This window comes from Kryptolebias marmoratus, linkage group LG5 (assembly GCF_001649575.2).
Source record: "Kryptolebias marmoratus isolate JLee-2015 linkage group LG5, ASM164957v2, whole genome shotgun sequence".
Lineage (NCBI taxonomy): Eukaryota > Metazoa > Chordata > Actinopteri > Cyprinodontiformes > Rivulidae > Kryptolebias > Kryptolebias marmoratus.
Genome location: NC_051434.1, coordinates 21,425,103 through 21,441,451, shown reverse-complemented (window position 1 = coordinate 21,441,451; position 16,349 = coordinate 21,425,103). Strand labels below are relative to the sequence as shown.

General features: G+C 38.5%; 1 protein-coding gene across 1 annotated transcript in view; it reads left to right on the top strand.

Moving 5' to 3' along the window:
• Nucleotides 1-16,349, top strand: part of kcnk9 (potassium channel, subfamily K, member 9) — a 72,037-nt gene that overhangs the window by 34,299 nt on the left and 21,389 nt on the right. The gene's annotated exons all lie outside the window — the stretch shown is intronic.

Sequence of the window (16,349 nt, the reverse complement as noted above, 5' to 3'; positions counted from 1 at the left end):
AGAAATTCAGCCTCTCTAAAATTATCTTTTTTATATCCAGTCTTCTTACTGACCTGTTGCCAATTAACCTAATTAGTTGCAAAGTCAAGTCAAGTCAAGCTTCCTTGTTAATTTTTCTTATCTACAAGACATGCAGAGAATTGAAAATACAGTCCACTATCATCTACTGTGTATAAAAAAACACTACTTATTTAAATAAGAAAAACAACATAAATTCTGGATTGAGGTAAACAAAAAACCAGGGTTCTCTGGTGGAAGGGGAGTTACATGGGGGGTGGGGGGTGCGGGTGTTATAGTCTGCCGGTTCTGTCACAGAAACTCTGCAGTCTCCTCCCTGATGGCAGCAGATTGAACAGGCTGTGTGATGGGTAAGGTAGATCACTTGCATTACTAATGTCTCTGTGAGACAGACGGGTGTTCTATGTGTTCTAAAGGGAGGGGAGAGACGTGACGATGATCTTCTCAGCTGCTCTTACTATGTATTGGTGGGTTTTCCTGCAGGATGCAGTGCGGGCACCACATCACACAGTGATGCAGCTGGTCAAGGCGCTCTCAATGGTGCCCTTGTAGAAGGTGCACATGATGGGGGCAGGGGCTTAGACTCTTCTTAGTTTGTGGAGTAATTAGAGGTGCTGTTGAGCCTTCATGGACAGTGCTGTGGTGTTGTTAGTCTAGACAAGGACATCTGCCATGCGCCCTACCGGGAACTTGGTGCTGCTTAGCCTCTCCACAGCAGCACGATTGATGGACAGATGAGCATTCTGTATGTGTGCTCTCCTGAAGTTTACAACAGTATGCTTCATCGTCTCCACATTCAGAGTGGACACCAAATAGCCAGGCAACTCACCTTTCTCCTGTAGTTTGTCTCATCACCATTACTGATAAGACCCACCATCATTGTGTCATCTGCAATCTTGATGAACAGGTTGGAGTTGTGTGTCAGTGTGCAGTCATGTGTCAGTAGAAGGAATAGGATCGGGCTCAGCACACATCCTTGGGGGCGTCCACCTGTTTAGAGTGATTGTACTGGATGTGTTACTGCTGACTGTGTTACTCCCAGACTGCCTGTGGTCTCCTGGTCAGGAAGTCAAACAGCAAGTTGCACAATGCGATGTTGAGCCCCAGCTGGCTCATCTTGTGTATGGGCTGTTGAGGGATGATTGTGATGAATGTTAAACTTAAGTCGATGAACATCATCCATCCTCACATATGAGTCCTTTGCATCCATGTTTGAGGGCTGAGTAGAGGGCAGCATTGATTACATCATTGGTCGAGTGATTGGACCGATATGCAAATTGGAAGTTGTCCAGGGAGTTGGGTAGGACAGACTTGATATGCTGCATAACTAGCCATTCAAGCAGTATGCCAGTAAACTCCCTCGGTTGGTTGAATGGCCAGCACTTAATAAGCATGAAGTCCACCAGTGGAGAGCAGTGTGTGCAGACCACAGCAATGTTGCAGGCACCAGGCATCACTGATGTAAACACAGAGCCCACCTCTGTGGGTCTTATCTTGTTTGATGAAAGCTCAGTCCGCTCAATAGCATGTTAGGCGGTCAAGCTGTGTGGTGCAATATGGGACGTTGTTGTTGAGCCATGTTTTCATGAACACAAACACAAAGCATTCTCTTACAGACTGCACAGATGAGAGAAGTAGTGTGGATGTGGTCCATCTTTTCATCCAAAGAGTGCACATCGGCCAGTAAGATGGTGAAGATAGCTGCCTTATGTGTGTCAGCTGCTAGCATTGCCTGGATATCTTCACGCTTTCCCTTCTTCTGTTTCCTCTTTCTGTGCTTGTTTACTATGTTCCATTGTGAATAAATTATGGGATTATAAAATTTGCAAATCATTGATCTGTTTGATTCACACAACTTCTCCACATTTTTTTGTAACTGAGTTTGCAGAAGAATATGTATATGTCTGTATACTCATGTATACACTTTCAGACATGCCTAAACACATGCAAACAAATATATAAGCAACATATATGCATGCTCTGACTTATGTATAAGTCGACCCAGGTGTAGTTGTACCTGAGAGATATTCAAAACACATACTCCAAGTGCTACTTATTGTTCAAAATATTTGTTAAAAACTTTGGTATTAACAGTTGGAGTCAACCTTGTTTGTCTGTTCACAAACTACCTCATGAATTGCTACATTGATTTTAACAGAAGTTTTAGGAAACAGTCATTTGATGTGCATGTACAGTACTGTTGGAGTCAATTTGGAGTTAAAATGGTTGCCACAGCTAACTGATATTAGAAAAAAAATGTATATAACTCAATGTTAATGTTATCAGGCTCAAATTTGGTGTGGTAGGAGCCGAGTGTCATCCTCAACACATACTCTGAGTGCAACACTTTTGCTTAAAACTGTGGCATTAACTGTTAAAGTCAGCCCTGTCTGTCTGTTTTTATTTATTGGAATTACTGAATGTACTTGTGTAACTGATTACCTTTTGGAGTCACTTCAGTTTAAGATGGCCACCACAGCTAATGGCTAATAACACAATAAGATGATAATAAGATGATCTTAGTCTAAAACTCCGGCATGAAAGGTGGTGCTGCTAGACCTTTATTTGATTTTTATTTTTAGTGGTGGCAACAATTTGCTGACTATTGAAAACTAATAATATATTCAGAGCATTGTTTCTTTGCACTTCCTATGTGACATCAGTTAGGCTTTGACAGATAGCGTGACGGTGACTGGTTTTTACCAGCAGCTGTAGCCCTGTGTAGTTATCACAGTCCTCCCAGAATCATTATCATTTTTCAAAGGCTGAGAGTCACGTTGCATTTCTATCCTGCAGCCTGTTCCTGGCTGGACTCCTAGGTGTCCCAGGTGTCACTCAGTGCACCCCTCCCTCCCTGTTCCCCGCTCCTGTTAGGCTTCACCTAATGAAGCTCAGTGCCCGGCATCAGGAAATATGGCCACTGAGTGCTGCTAAGCAACAGGCACTAATGTTGTACTCCCTAGAGAAACTGATACCACTTGTCCCCTTTCTGCTGGCCCACAGATTGGTAACCAGGATGTGTTTGTGATCAGAAGGTCACCTCAAACTGGTGTCCTTTATTGTGTGTAAAATGGAGACTTGGGATGTTCGTCCCAGTTGGTCTGGGATTATGCTGAATTAAAGACCTGGCATTTCTTGAAAGTATGCATATCCCTGCCACCTTTCATGTTTCAGACCAAGTTCCTCTTATAATGAGAAATGATGGACTTTTAGCTGTTTGGGACAAAGCTTGAAAAACACGGTGCTGATGCAATATTGCAAGATGTCACACTTATTGTGTTAGTAAGGAGTCTCAGCTACTACCACACAACATTGAGCTCTATATCTGTAAAATTAACTGAGGTATTGCCATTTTTGTGTTGGATAAGGTCAATTAGCTGTGGCGTCCTTCTTGTATTTGTCATAGTTTTGGTATTTTCGGTTTGTTGTTTTTATTATTGTCTTGTTTCTGTTTGAGTTATTGTTTCAGTTTAGTTTTCCTGTTCATGTTTGCTGTCACTATTCACTTCTCCCCAGTCACTCTTTTTGCCTTCCTGCCACGCCCATCTACACCTGTCTCTAGTCTTGTTAATTGCTTCACCTGTGCCCACTTTCCAATCACCTCCTGATTAAAAACCCGGCCATTTCTCCCACACACCACTGGATCATTCCGTTTGTCTGCTTGTCTTGCCATGCCCGGTCCCTTGTTATTGTATTTAGTTAATGTTAGTTTTGCTGCCACGCCAGCCTTTTTGTTTGTTTATTTAAGTTAAATAAATTGTTTTCTTTAATTTTTACTATGAGTCTGCGTAGTGTGTTCGCCTCCATCTTTCCCCCTCCTGACAGTATTAGGTTTACTTCAAAAGTTTATCAGTTGTAGATGTATATCTAATGATTACTGAATGAGAGTTTCATTAAAATCTGTCCTCTGCTTCATGAGATAATTTGATAACAGAGAAATAGGGTTGACACCAACATTTATTGTCAAAGTCTTAAGCAAAAATATTGTGCAATGTGAGCATGCAGAGTAAATGTTGGAGATTATGCTGGCTTTCTACCACACCAGATTTTAGCTAAATATTTGTAAAATTGACTGAGTTGTAGCCATTGTTGAGTTGGCTAAGGTTGCCTAGCTGTAGCAGTCATCTTGAGTGGTGCTGTTTCCAAACGTTAATCAGTTATAAATGTATGTCCAATAATTAAATTCTATCCACTTGTCCATGAGATATTTTGCTAAAGCTACAGATTAACAAGTGCAGAAAGACAAAAAAACAAGAAACACACATACTTTTGGGCCATTAAAACCTTTAGAAAGACTGATATACAGATGAATATCTACAGAGGAAAATCTGGTGACGATGAATGCATTTTGAAGTAGGCTGCTACATAGAAACTTTATTATTTCATTTTGTAGAAGGATTATATCTTTAAATATATCTTCTCTCCAACATCCTCCACTAACCCACATTAGTGTTTTAGTCCATTTATCAAATTCATTCCTTTTTACAGTGTTTTTTAAAAGGCTACATGACAATACCTTGTGAATTTCTACACAATTTAACAGTAAAATCAATAGTCTTGCTAATAAACTTTTGAATGGAAAAGCATCATGTAGTGAGCAGATGAGTTTCAGGAACAGATAAATACTTTCAGCCTGTCACATAATCCACAGTCTGAGTGATGTGATGTTTTATAGTGCGTCACCGTTTTGTGATGAAGCAGATATCTAATGACTGCCTATTTGTGCCACACTAATTACCGGCCTTTAACAGACAATCGACATATTTCCTGACTGATGAATGACTTTAAGTGTTTGTGTTTACTTCTGGAAATAACTTGCTTTCGATTGCTTGTCGTTCTCTCTCCATCTCCCCGTGAAATACCACATAAGAAAGTAAACAAGAGGGGAAACATGAAAAAGGGAGGTCTCCATAAAGCTTGGATGAAATATGGTTGACTCACGTAGGTACAACTTCACAAATTAATAAAAATGTTAGAGTGGTTTATGAACTAAAGGAAAGAACAAGAGGTCCAGGACTCTCCTAAAATCCTTTACATGCCTTTAAACACAGAGTGTCCTTATGTATACTTTATTGCTGTTGAAACGTTGGCCCCTGGGGGCTTTAAAAGCTCAGTTTAAAAAGCCACAGTCACTTCATCCTCAGTCCGGCAACACCTCAGACCAAACTGACTGGTTAAAAGAAAATTAAATATTTAAATCAAAATTTTTTTATTGATGTGGTTTTATTTATTTACTTATATTTTATAAAATACATTTATTTCTAGGTGGCACAGCAGTGCACTAGTTATAGCTGTCACCTCCCAGCAAGAAGGTTGCAGGATTGCTGCCCAGCCTGGGGCCTTTTTGGGTGGAGTTTACATGTTCTCCCTGTGCTCAAGTGGGTTTCTGCCCACAGACAAAAAATGCATGTTAGGTTAATTGGTAACTCTTAAATTGTCCCTAGGTGAGAGTTTGAATGGTTGTTTGTCTCTATGTGTCCCTCTCATGATGTCTGGAGATAGGCACTCATGACCTGGAATGTAAAAGCAGGTAAAAAAAATGGATGGACATTTATTTGTAGTAATATTTTTAAAAACTACAATGTAAGCTGCTAAAATCCCAATAGGTCTTATAATTAGGGTTTCCAACTTTCACAAATGGAAATAAGGAACATCAATTGATGCTTTTAGTGTCTTCAACATTTATTTACGTATTATGATGAAAAGATACAGAAGAAAAAGAGGGGAGTGTTTTTTTCATTAAAGAAATGTTCCTTTTTTTGTTTGTTTTTTGTTTTTTACAAAACACAAATTTGACTAAAATCTTTTTTTGTTCATTAATTGACATCTTCATACATGAGTTTGCATTTGCTTTTCTGTTAAATTGTCTTCACATTTCCTGTGAATTTTACAAAGGGTGTTTCACAATTTAGTATTTTCCCCAGATTAGCTAGATTTTTTTTTAGAAATTAGATTCTAAAAAATGCGTGGGTGGTTGCAGAGAGTTGGACTTTGCAAGTCTGTGCTGTTGTTTTCACTCATGTTCTGCGTGTTTTTTGTTTAGGTTTGACGGTGTTTGTGCAGAGTGATTGGCTGGTGGTTGTTGATGTCATGCACTCTTTTGGGTTGTTGGGGATTTTCAGATTTTTTTCTGGGACCTTCTTTGTGGCTCCTTTTGGTACGTGTACAGGTTGAAAACATCGAGGTGTGGGCATTTTTGTCTTCCTTTATCCAGTATGTCTAGCTGTTGTGAGGCTTGCAGTTTTCTCTTTGGACCCTCTGGAGTGCTGAGGATGTGCACCTGGGCTTCTGTGGATTTTGGTTGGGGGTTAGCGTGAGATTTTCTGTTTGGGACAAAGATTGAACACAAGAGTCTGTCAAGTCTAAATAAAAACTTTAAGTTTCCCTCTCAGTTTTTCTTTTAGTAAAATACCAAGTCTATTTCTTTCATTCATGGTATTGTTTTCTCAGGCTTGTACCTCTCTGTGGGTTGTCTTGTCTCAGCAGAGGGAGAGAGTATTGCAGAAGAAAGCCACCTGCAGAAAATATTGTAATGGATGTGTGCCTCTCAGAATTAATTACCATAAATGCAAGAAAATGTGCACAAGGTAAAAAGGTGTTTATTCCACTGAATTTACCAACCAGTCTGGTTCCAATAATACTGGGTTTGGATTTGGACCCCGATCCATTATTTTGGGACCCCTATATTAGCTCATCTTGATTTGTCCACATGACCAATCGATGTACAATACATATATACCAATTTTTTTGGGTCATTTAAAGAAGTTTCACTTATTAAAGAATGTCACCCGGTTTTGCCTTGAGTAATATTCCAATCCATTCTTTGCTTTTCTCACAAATTTCCCTTTGTGTACCTCAGTCACTGGGGGTTCTGTGGCAGCTTCCTAATATTGTCAGATTACTAGTGGAGGACAGTCAGTCTACAGAGGAGAGACTTCAAAGACATTTCACAGTATGCATTTAATAAGGAGAAAATTAGTGAGCCATCCTTTCAAATAAAATTTTGAATTATGATTTGCCTTGAAGGTTGCAGAAACATGAGTCATCTTTGGTAATACTCAGCTCATTTGGGGTGTTTTATTACTAAAATTAGTCCCAGGCATCATTGTGGAAAAAAAAGAAAGCCATGTTACAAAGACTATCTGATTAGCTGTCGACTGACTCATGGTTGATTAGTAGTTTTCAGAGGACTGGTTGGCCCATGGGTCCTGTTTGTAAAAGTATGTGTGGATGTGAGTGAATGCCGATTACAGAGACAAAGTGGTGGGGGAACAAACAGGATTGTACATTTGCATCTGAGCATAGCCACTCATTCACTCATTTTCTCTACCTGCTTATTCCAGTTCAGTCGCTGGGGTGGTGGTGGGGGGGGGGGTCTATTTTCTTCAAAGAGCGTGAAGTGAGAGATCACCAATCCATCCAATCTGTCACAGGGCCACACAGACCTTGTTCACACCTGGTACTAAAATCTGTCTTTAGCTATCAGATGCACTCGGATAGCACTAATCACAGGTGTAAATGTTCTAGGTGTGCATTGAAAATGTCTTCACTCAGGTGACTTTTAGCCACATTAGTTTTGTAGTCTGAACACAATCTGTCCTGAGCCCCATTCCTACTGAAATGATGTGGCTCCAGATGAGTTATTACATGAATGTTCCAGGGTGAGAGAAAAGCTGCTAGTTGATTAAAGCCACAAAGTCAGCTTTTTGTTGGTGATGTTTGCATGGCTTGTAGTGTCTTACTCTTGGAGACTGGACCAGCTTTGAAGACTGAGTCAACAATGAAGACTGAATCGGTGCTAGGAATGGAACCGACTCTAGGGATGTGAAGGCTGAAGAACAGGAAGGCTCAAGCACTGAAAGCTGTCAGGGTAAGCTTTTAAGGGGACAGAAGTTGTGGTCCCCCTGAGGAAGGCGTGGAACCTGACCTATTCCTGTAAAACCTCCTCGAAATGCTCAGCCATACCCTGCAAGCCCCTTAACCCCACAAGTCAGGAAAACTCCCATTAGGCTGATAGTGGCCCACAGTATGGCCCAAATGTCTGCATAGCTGGCCATGATTTGCCACAGCTAGGCAACTTTAACCAACACAAAAATCTCTGTAACTCAGTCAGTTTTATAAATATTAAGCTAAAGTTTGGTGTGTTAGAAGCCTAGCATCATCTCCAAAACATACTCTGTGGGCTGCACATTGTGCAATATTTTTGCTTAAAACTTAGGCTGTCGGGTTTGGGGTTTTCTGTTTCAGTTTATTGTTTTCATGTTTTCTGTTTGAGTCTTTGTTCAGTTATCTTTGTCTTGGTTTAGTTCTTGTGGTTCGTGTCTTTGTTTCCTGTCACTATCCACTCCTCCTCAGTCACTCTCTTGCCTGTCTGCCACGCCCATCTCCACCTGTCAACAATTTGTATCACTCACCTGTGCCCACTTACCTCGTCATCTTCAGTGTTTAAAACCCGGTAATTTGTGTTTCTGTTTTGCTTGTTCCCTGGTCCTGTTCCTGTCTGTATTTTGGTTCCTGCCCTCGTTTTGGATTTAGTTTATGTTTTAGTTTCGCTGCCTCACCAGCTTTTGTTTCTGATTTAATAAATTAGATTTTCTTTTAGTGCAAACATGAGTCTGCGTTCTGGGTTTGCCTCCGTTATCTCCACCGCTCCTGACATAGGCATTACCTCTTGGTGACAACCCCATAAATCAGTCAGTTAGAACTCTAAAACTCTGGCGTGAAAGGTAGTGGGCAATATGCATTCCATCAAGGAATACTAGGGCTTTATTGTCACTTTAGTCTTCAACATGGTTTTCTTGTTTTGTATTTTCTTGGCCTTTCTTCTTGTTTTATTTTGATAGAACCTGTTCTTTTTGTTTCACCACACTTGGTTTATTTCAGCTAACTGTCATTCAGCTGTGATTCATTCATCACTGGTTTCCATAGAATACATTCTACCTAATTTCCTTTGTTATCTGTTAGTTGAGTGCCATTTTCAGTGGCCTGTCCTGGCCAAGACACTGAACCCCTAATTGCCTCTGATGTGCCCCATCGGTGTAGGGATACAATCTAAAGCACAGATTATACTCTATGGAATAATTCATTCATATTAGCATTGTAGCAATGTGGTAGAGTGCTGTATGAATGTGTTTGTGGATTGGTAAATGAGGGAGTAGATTGTGTTGTAAAACACTTTGAGTATGTAGGCTGGAAAGGTGTAAGTACAGTCTCTTACTATTACACCCTCCAAACTTGATAGCTGGCTGTCACATTGTCAATCACTGTGTAACATGACACTTTTCTATAAGCCTCACACAGCTAATTAAAACTAAAAATGCACATTTAAACCTGCAACAGCAAGGTGAAGCTACATGAATCAACAAAAATCCACATCCAAAAAAACATTACATGAAATGTATTTTTTTTGTCTGAAAAATGTCCCATTTGTTTACATGGGTAGGGCAGGATCTAAAAAACTCATTCTTTGGTGCTTTTTGTTTTTATTTATATTATATGTTGATGTCACACTGTCTGAAAAGAAAAAAAATGAGTGAGAGACTCTGAAGCAAGAAATTTTAGAACAAAAATACAATAAACATGTTTCTGTTGGAGAATAGTAAATGTTTCCATTGAACAAAATATTTACACTGTTTTTGGTTATTTGTATGAACTATATTAAATCAAATGCAACCTTTTCAACAATTTTTTCCTTAAAAATCATGTTTGTATTTTAGAAACATTTATTTATGTTCTTCGTTAACACCTTAGAGAAGCGTCCAACTCAGTACCAGTAAATCCTCCGGTCACTCGTTGCAAATTTCCCTGACATTTTTCTTTACTGTGGACGTGGTTATGTCATACCTCCACCTGCGCTGTTTGGTGTATCTCATATGTTAGTGACGTCTGATAGTTTCAGGGGGTGTTTATAGTGCACTCTTGCTCACATCCATCGGCAAACACTCGGATAAAAAGCCCGCTTCACAAGATGAGAGTACAGCCATTCAAACAATGAAAGGAACTACAGCCTCTGATGTCCTCATTGACAGAATTACAGTTAGGACAGAGAACAGGACATACTCGTGAGATAAATTTCATGCCCATCATGCATAGGCTACCTCAAGATTTCAGAATCTCTAACCGTCTGTGGAGCTGCATCCTGTAAGTTTCACAGCCTATAGTAAGGATTACAAGCTATATTGTTCAGGCTGCTCAGCTTTGTGCTCACACCCTTATTTTATATTCTGTTAATCTTGTCTACCTAAGAAAAATGAATCCAAGACCTGAAATTAAAGGCAGGCTTGTCCTTACTGAAAACGGACTTTGCAAAGATCTACATACATTTTAATCCAGCTAGTTTCTCATTTTCTGCTCAGCAGACAAAGATAAAATAACTCTGCTTGTACAGATTTCATTGTTATTTATCTGTAATTGCTAAAACAGACAGTTCAATATGTTCTCATGCTGTGACCTTGATAACTTCTTTCACCTCACATCCTGAGAGGAACTTTAAGTTTTGAAAAACTGGAGGTACGGTAGCATCAGTTTGTTGAGTCTTAAATTTATTTGTTGCATTCTTGGTTTTGCAAAGGTTTTTTTTCGGTTTATACAGTTTGAGGTCAAGGTACAAACTCTGTTTCTATCCATGTTGGTTTGATAATATCTGACATTTTTGGTAACAAAAATGGGTTTAGTACTAGAGGTGTCACAGATTTCTGGCAACAGAACAAACGATTGTTGTTGAAACAGAGAAGTCAGGCGATAATTGGCCTTTTTGCATCATTCTGCAGGCCACATTGATTTTATGCTGCACACAGCATGAGTCTGCAGACAACCAGACACACTAAAAGAGGCTGGTTACTTCACTGAGAAGTTGGAGGTACACAGCCTGTTGCTTGCAGCTCTGAATTTAAATGCTTAGTGGCACTACTTCTGAATTTTATTTCTTTAGATATTATACATACATTTTATGTTGGAAAATTTTAAAGAGAAAATTACTTCTACTTTTATGAAACAGCATTTCTCAAAGTCTAGACTCCAGTTCGGATCTGGATCGGATCAAACAACACGTCAATCCTGACTCAGTTCACATGTTAAATTGCATTGCATTCATAGGCATTGGTATAATGCAATGATTGTATCATTACTATTGTGGTAGTGTAGAGTGGTGTGGCTCCTTTAAAAGTGTGCTTAGAGAGAGCAAGAGTGTGTTGGAATATGATGTGTTCATATGACCAGTGTGAAAATCAGAGCATACATTCAGACCGGGAAAATTTAGCTGTAAAAGATTGAATTTCTAGCAGTAAAACTACGTAGAAGGCTGCAGTAACATCTATACTGCTATGATTTCAAGTCTGTTATCCCTCTGCTTTGTAAAGAAAAGGTGATTAGCTTTGAAGCAAGCTAAAACCTTTTGTTTGTGGCTCTGGAACACCTTAAGATTCCCCGGGAGGAGCGGCTAAGGGTTGCTTGGGAGATATATGTCAGCGTTTCCTATGGTAGACTTGATATCTGCCCTGCCCAACCATAGATAAGCAGATGGATCTTAGAGTGTGGTAACAATTTACATCAGCAACATGCATATCTTTGTTCCAAACAAAGACATCAGATTTGGTAGCAATACATAATACATAATATAGGCTAGTAAATACCAGGTAAGTACTAGGTACGTACAACATATGTACTGTATGTACCAGGTAAGTTCCCAGTATGAACCAGGTCCATAAATAGTACATACTCTGTATGTAGCTGGTATGTACCAGGTAAGCCCCAGGTTCTAGATGTACTAGATATTTAGCCAATACATACTGGGCTATTTTACATAATGCTATCCCAGATTTTTATACTGAAAGATTCTGTCACCCACAATAAAATAAAAATTTACTTTTAAGATCAATTTTATATACAGTGGCTAAACTAAGACAATGACTATGAAGTCATTAGGAGCAGAAAAAACTCAATTTATGTCACATTTATGCTAATTCAAATATAGATTAGCTTCATATATATATATATATATATATATGTTTATGACATTCTACTATGCTATTCGCTGATTGTGAGTTTTAGAATAAAGGCAATGGAAATGTGATCTTTTCAAACTGCTGGCAGGCATGTTGGATATTGTTGGAATGGCCTCATTTTCAGAACAGACTGTTGCATTTGACATTTTCTCTTAACAAAAGGCTTGAGATGACTAGCAGCTGAAACACCTTAATCATTATTGCGTCACAACAAAGTGGAACTGTGGGTTGACTTGATGTTTCAAAAAGCACTGATAGTAAAAGGTTTCCTCTTTGTAACTGAAAACCTTTTTTATCCATTTCCCAAACACATTATTAATGATGTGGCTACAATGTAAACTATGTGTTCTCACCTTTGTGCTCCCTGCATTTTCAGACCTTCATTAAAATGCCAAGACCTGTAGATGTTAATGCCACCAGGGGCCTTTGGAATAATCTGAAGCAGATTAACCTGTGGATCAAATGGGCAAAAGGTGTTGGTTTAAGCAGCTGCTCAACACTGGAGTAACAAGTCTGTGTGTGGATGCTAATTAGAATCTACATTGATAGTGTTATAAATTATTGATGATGTGTGTTTGTAAAACCAGAAAATAAATTAGGACTACTGGGAGAGTTCCTGTTCTCTACAACTTCATTTCCTTGATGATGTGATGTTTAAATGATGTGTTTAAAGGGTCAAACAATATAATCTATGTACCAGTTTTATTTTATTGCTTATATTATTTTATTGTCTTAAAAAGATATAGGTTGAAATCAGCTAAATTGGGGCAAATTTTGGTTGATGATTTACAAAACTTTTTAATTAGCATTGCAATATTTTAATACTTTAATACTTTTGTAAAATGTGACAGTGTGTCTCTATAGTATTTATCATTTGCTGCTGAAGTCTTTTACTTGTAGTTTTGTGTGTTTGTTTGTGCCATGAGCAAAGTACCTCATGAATTACTGAACAAACTGTAATAAAATTTTCAGAAGATATTCATTGGTTTGACATCTGCAACTTATTAACTTTTGGACTCAACCCAAATTAATATGGCCACCACAGCCAACTGGCCTTAAAAACAAAAAATTCATATGACTCAGCCAATTTCACAGATATTGAGCTACAATTTGGTGTGGTAGTAGCTTAGCATCAGTTCCAACACATACTTTGAGCTCAAGACATTGTGCCACATCTTTGCTTAAAACCTTGGCATTAGCTGTCAGTAGCATAATTGCTGCCCAAATATATACAATTGTATATAAAAAAATTTGTTAGACACAGCTTATCTATTCATCAGCTGATCATGTCATTAAAACATCATGCAAAAAACCCACTCCCAGAAATACACACAAACATCATAGATTTAACATGATTTTCCTGATCAATTAATTTGAATTAAACACATATCATAGTTGCTTAAGATCAGGGCTCTCAAATTTTGATCTGAGCTTGGAGTGAGATTTTGAGCTGCTAGAAGTTGTTAGATGATGTCATCACCTAATTTGCATGTTTAGTGATGTTGATCAGGCTGTAGGAGAGAGGAATATCAATGGTGGCAAGACAAAAAATGATCAGCGGCAGCTTTGCGCATTAATGATTCATTTGCAAAGTGGACATGCAGGGGTGCAACTACCTACTTTCTGAGGGGTATGCAGACACATTACCCCCCACCCCCCATTTTTTTTCTTTTACCTGTTTACGTGAATACATTTTTTTATTAATAGACTTATAACGTATAATACCCAATCTGGGGTATGGCCCGTCAGAACATCTCTGTGGGTCATTCTCAACTATGAACTGCCTCAATGAGTCCCCCACTTCCTGTGGTGAAGGCCATTCAGATGAATCTTCTGAGTAAGGTCCCAACCCTCTCCCTCATCATCATCATTATCAGCACCTCTCTTGTCCACTTTCTCCTCTGTGGTGTTGGTCTTGCCATGTCTTCCTGCACTGTTTTTTCCCAAACTGACACAATGGTGGTCAGCAGAAATTCAAACCCTCCTAGGCATCGAGGTTTTTGTGGCCTCACTAGTGGAATTATTCCTACCTGATGTCATCTCTGCTCTCCTCTACAGCAATTGATCACCGACCTCATGTCTGTCTCCCTCATTCCTTACTTGTGTTTTTCTCCTCCAAGTCATATAGTCAAGCAAGTATTATTAATTAGCTTTGAATAAATTACACACCTTGCTAATGCACTTTTTTTAATATAAACAATATTTAAAAAATAAATCATTTGGTATTAAGTCCCAGATAGCACAGAATGGTTTAAACAACATTGAATCAATGTCAGGCAGAGACATTGAATCATCGTTAAAGGCTGACATTAAAACAACATTGAAAGTGGTCGGTGACTTGTATGTTGAATCAACGTTAGGGTTTCAACCATAACTGACATTATATCAATGTTGATTCAACCATCATCTGTACGTCAATTTATATTCATATATGTGTTGATATTACAATGAATTAGTTAGGAATCAACGTTGATTCAACCTTCATCTAAATGTGGTTCTGCACGCATATTTCTGTTGAGTTTACATTGAATCAATGTTGATTCAGCACTCATTTAACTGTGGATCTGCATGCATATTTGTGTTGATGTTACATTAAATCAATGTTGATTCAACACTCATTTGACTGTGAGATCCACAGTCAAATGAGTGTTGAATCAACATTGATTGATGCATGCATATTTGTGTTGATTCTACATTGAATCAATTAGGAATCAACGTTGATTCAACTATCATCTCAATGTAGATCTGCATGCATATTTGTGTTGATGTTACATTGAATCAATGTTGATTCAACCATCATCTCAATGCGGATCTTCTTCCACATTTGGGTTGATCTTATATTGAATCTAAGTTAAAGAATCATTGGTTCATGTACATGTTTTGGTCTGATAGGTCTACATCATAACATACCATTAAAGGTTCCTTTACTGGTGTTAAACACATAATTCTGGCGACGATGGGTATTATGTCATTCAAAATTAGCTTACATTACCTAAATTCTTAAATTGTGGTCACACAGACTTCAAAATAACAACATGGCATTTCTTTAACATTTTATTTAATTTCATTCTTGTTGTCGTCCCTTTGGTTGCCTTTCAATGCCTTTCAATGCCTCCCTCCCGCTCTGGCGCATAGCGAAACCATTTCTTTACAGTTTCGCTATAATTTTGGTCAGTTAGCCTTGGTTCAAACTGGCGAGCAGCAGCTGAAAGACACAAACGAAAGTCATAAAGATAGAGTGTATATCACATACAATTTCTTATTATCCCCTCCCCTCACTTTGTTGAGGGGTGTTATCCACTCCTGTGTCCAGGTTCTGGTGTGTACACAAACTGCACCTGTTTGCTTACAGTTGTCTTCTTTCTTCAATGCTGTTATCTTGAAAAAATAAAAAAAGAGATGAGGAAGAGATTCTGAATAATATGCTGAATTGTAATATGCAATGTGAAACAAGCTGAAACATAACATATTTGTACAATTAGAGCCATATCAAGAAAGGTAATTATTATAATGCAAAAGTTATTGTTCATTTTAAAATACCAGCATAACTAAACGCCTCACTATAGCAGGACCAAGCAGCCTGAGACCTCACAAAGTGCACAACCAAACTTCACTGTCCTACATCAGAATGGATGTAGGACATACAAGGGCCATATTATTTCCTAATGCCTTCCTGAAAAATTGTCTTTAGGGGCTTAAACAATGTGAAATTAGATATTCTACGTGTTTAGCGGGGTATCTAAGCAGTCTCCTCTACTACAGCTTGTTCAGTCAGATCAGCATTTGTTGTCAGATCGCCATAGGTGTAGCTCAAACTGATGGCTATATCAGTCAAACAGGCATATGCTGTGATCACCAATATACTTTTATTTAATCACCATGACACCAAGACATAGCAGTTACATTACACTTTCTTATAACAGCTGTATCGTATAACATCTTGACTTAGCAGTTAACCAGTCAGACCTTCATCAACGAACTGGCAAAGCTCTTACGTAATTTTCACAGGTGGTGGAGGGTTGTTGTCAGCAGCTGCTTAAGGTAATTAAAAAAGTAACATGTAGTCTGACTTAGCTCCTTTCCAAATGAAGTAAGCAGTAATGTCACTAAGTTATGGTTTCAAGGAGTTATCAAAATCTGATTTAAAGTTACTTTTTCAACGTAACTATGCCATCACTGCTTATTTCCCTACCAAGCTGCAACATAAGCACAACACAATGCAGTTGGTTTATAATAAATAGGTTAAGATAAAAGTCGATTGGCCACACTTACCACAAAAGTGCTGGGAGTTGAATAATTAAATTCAGAAACAGGTTGCACCAAGCCAGC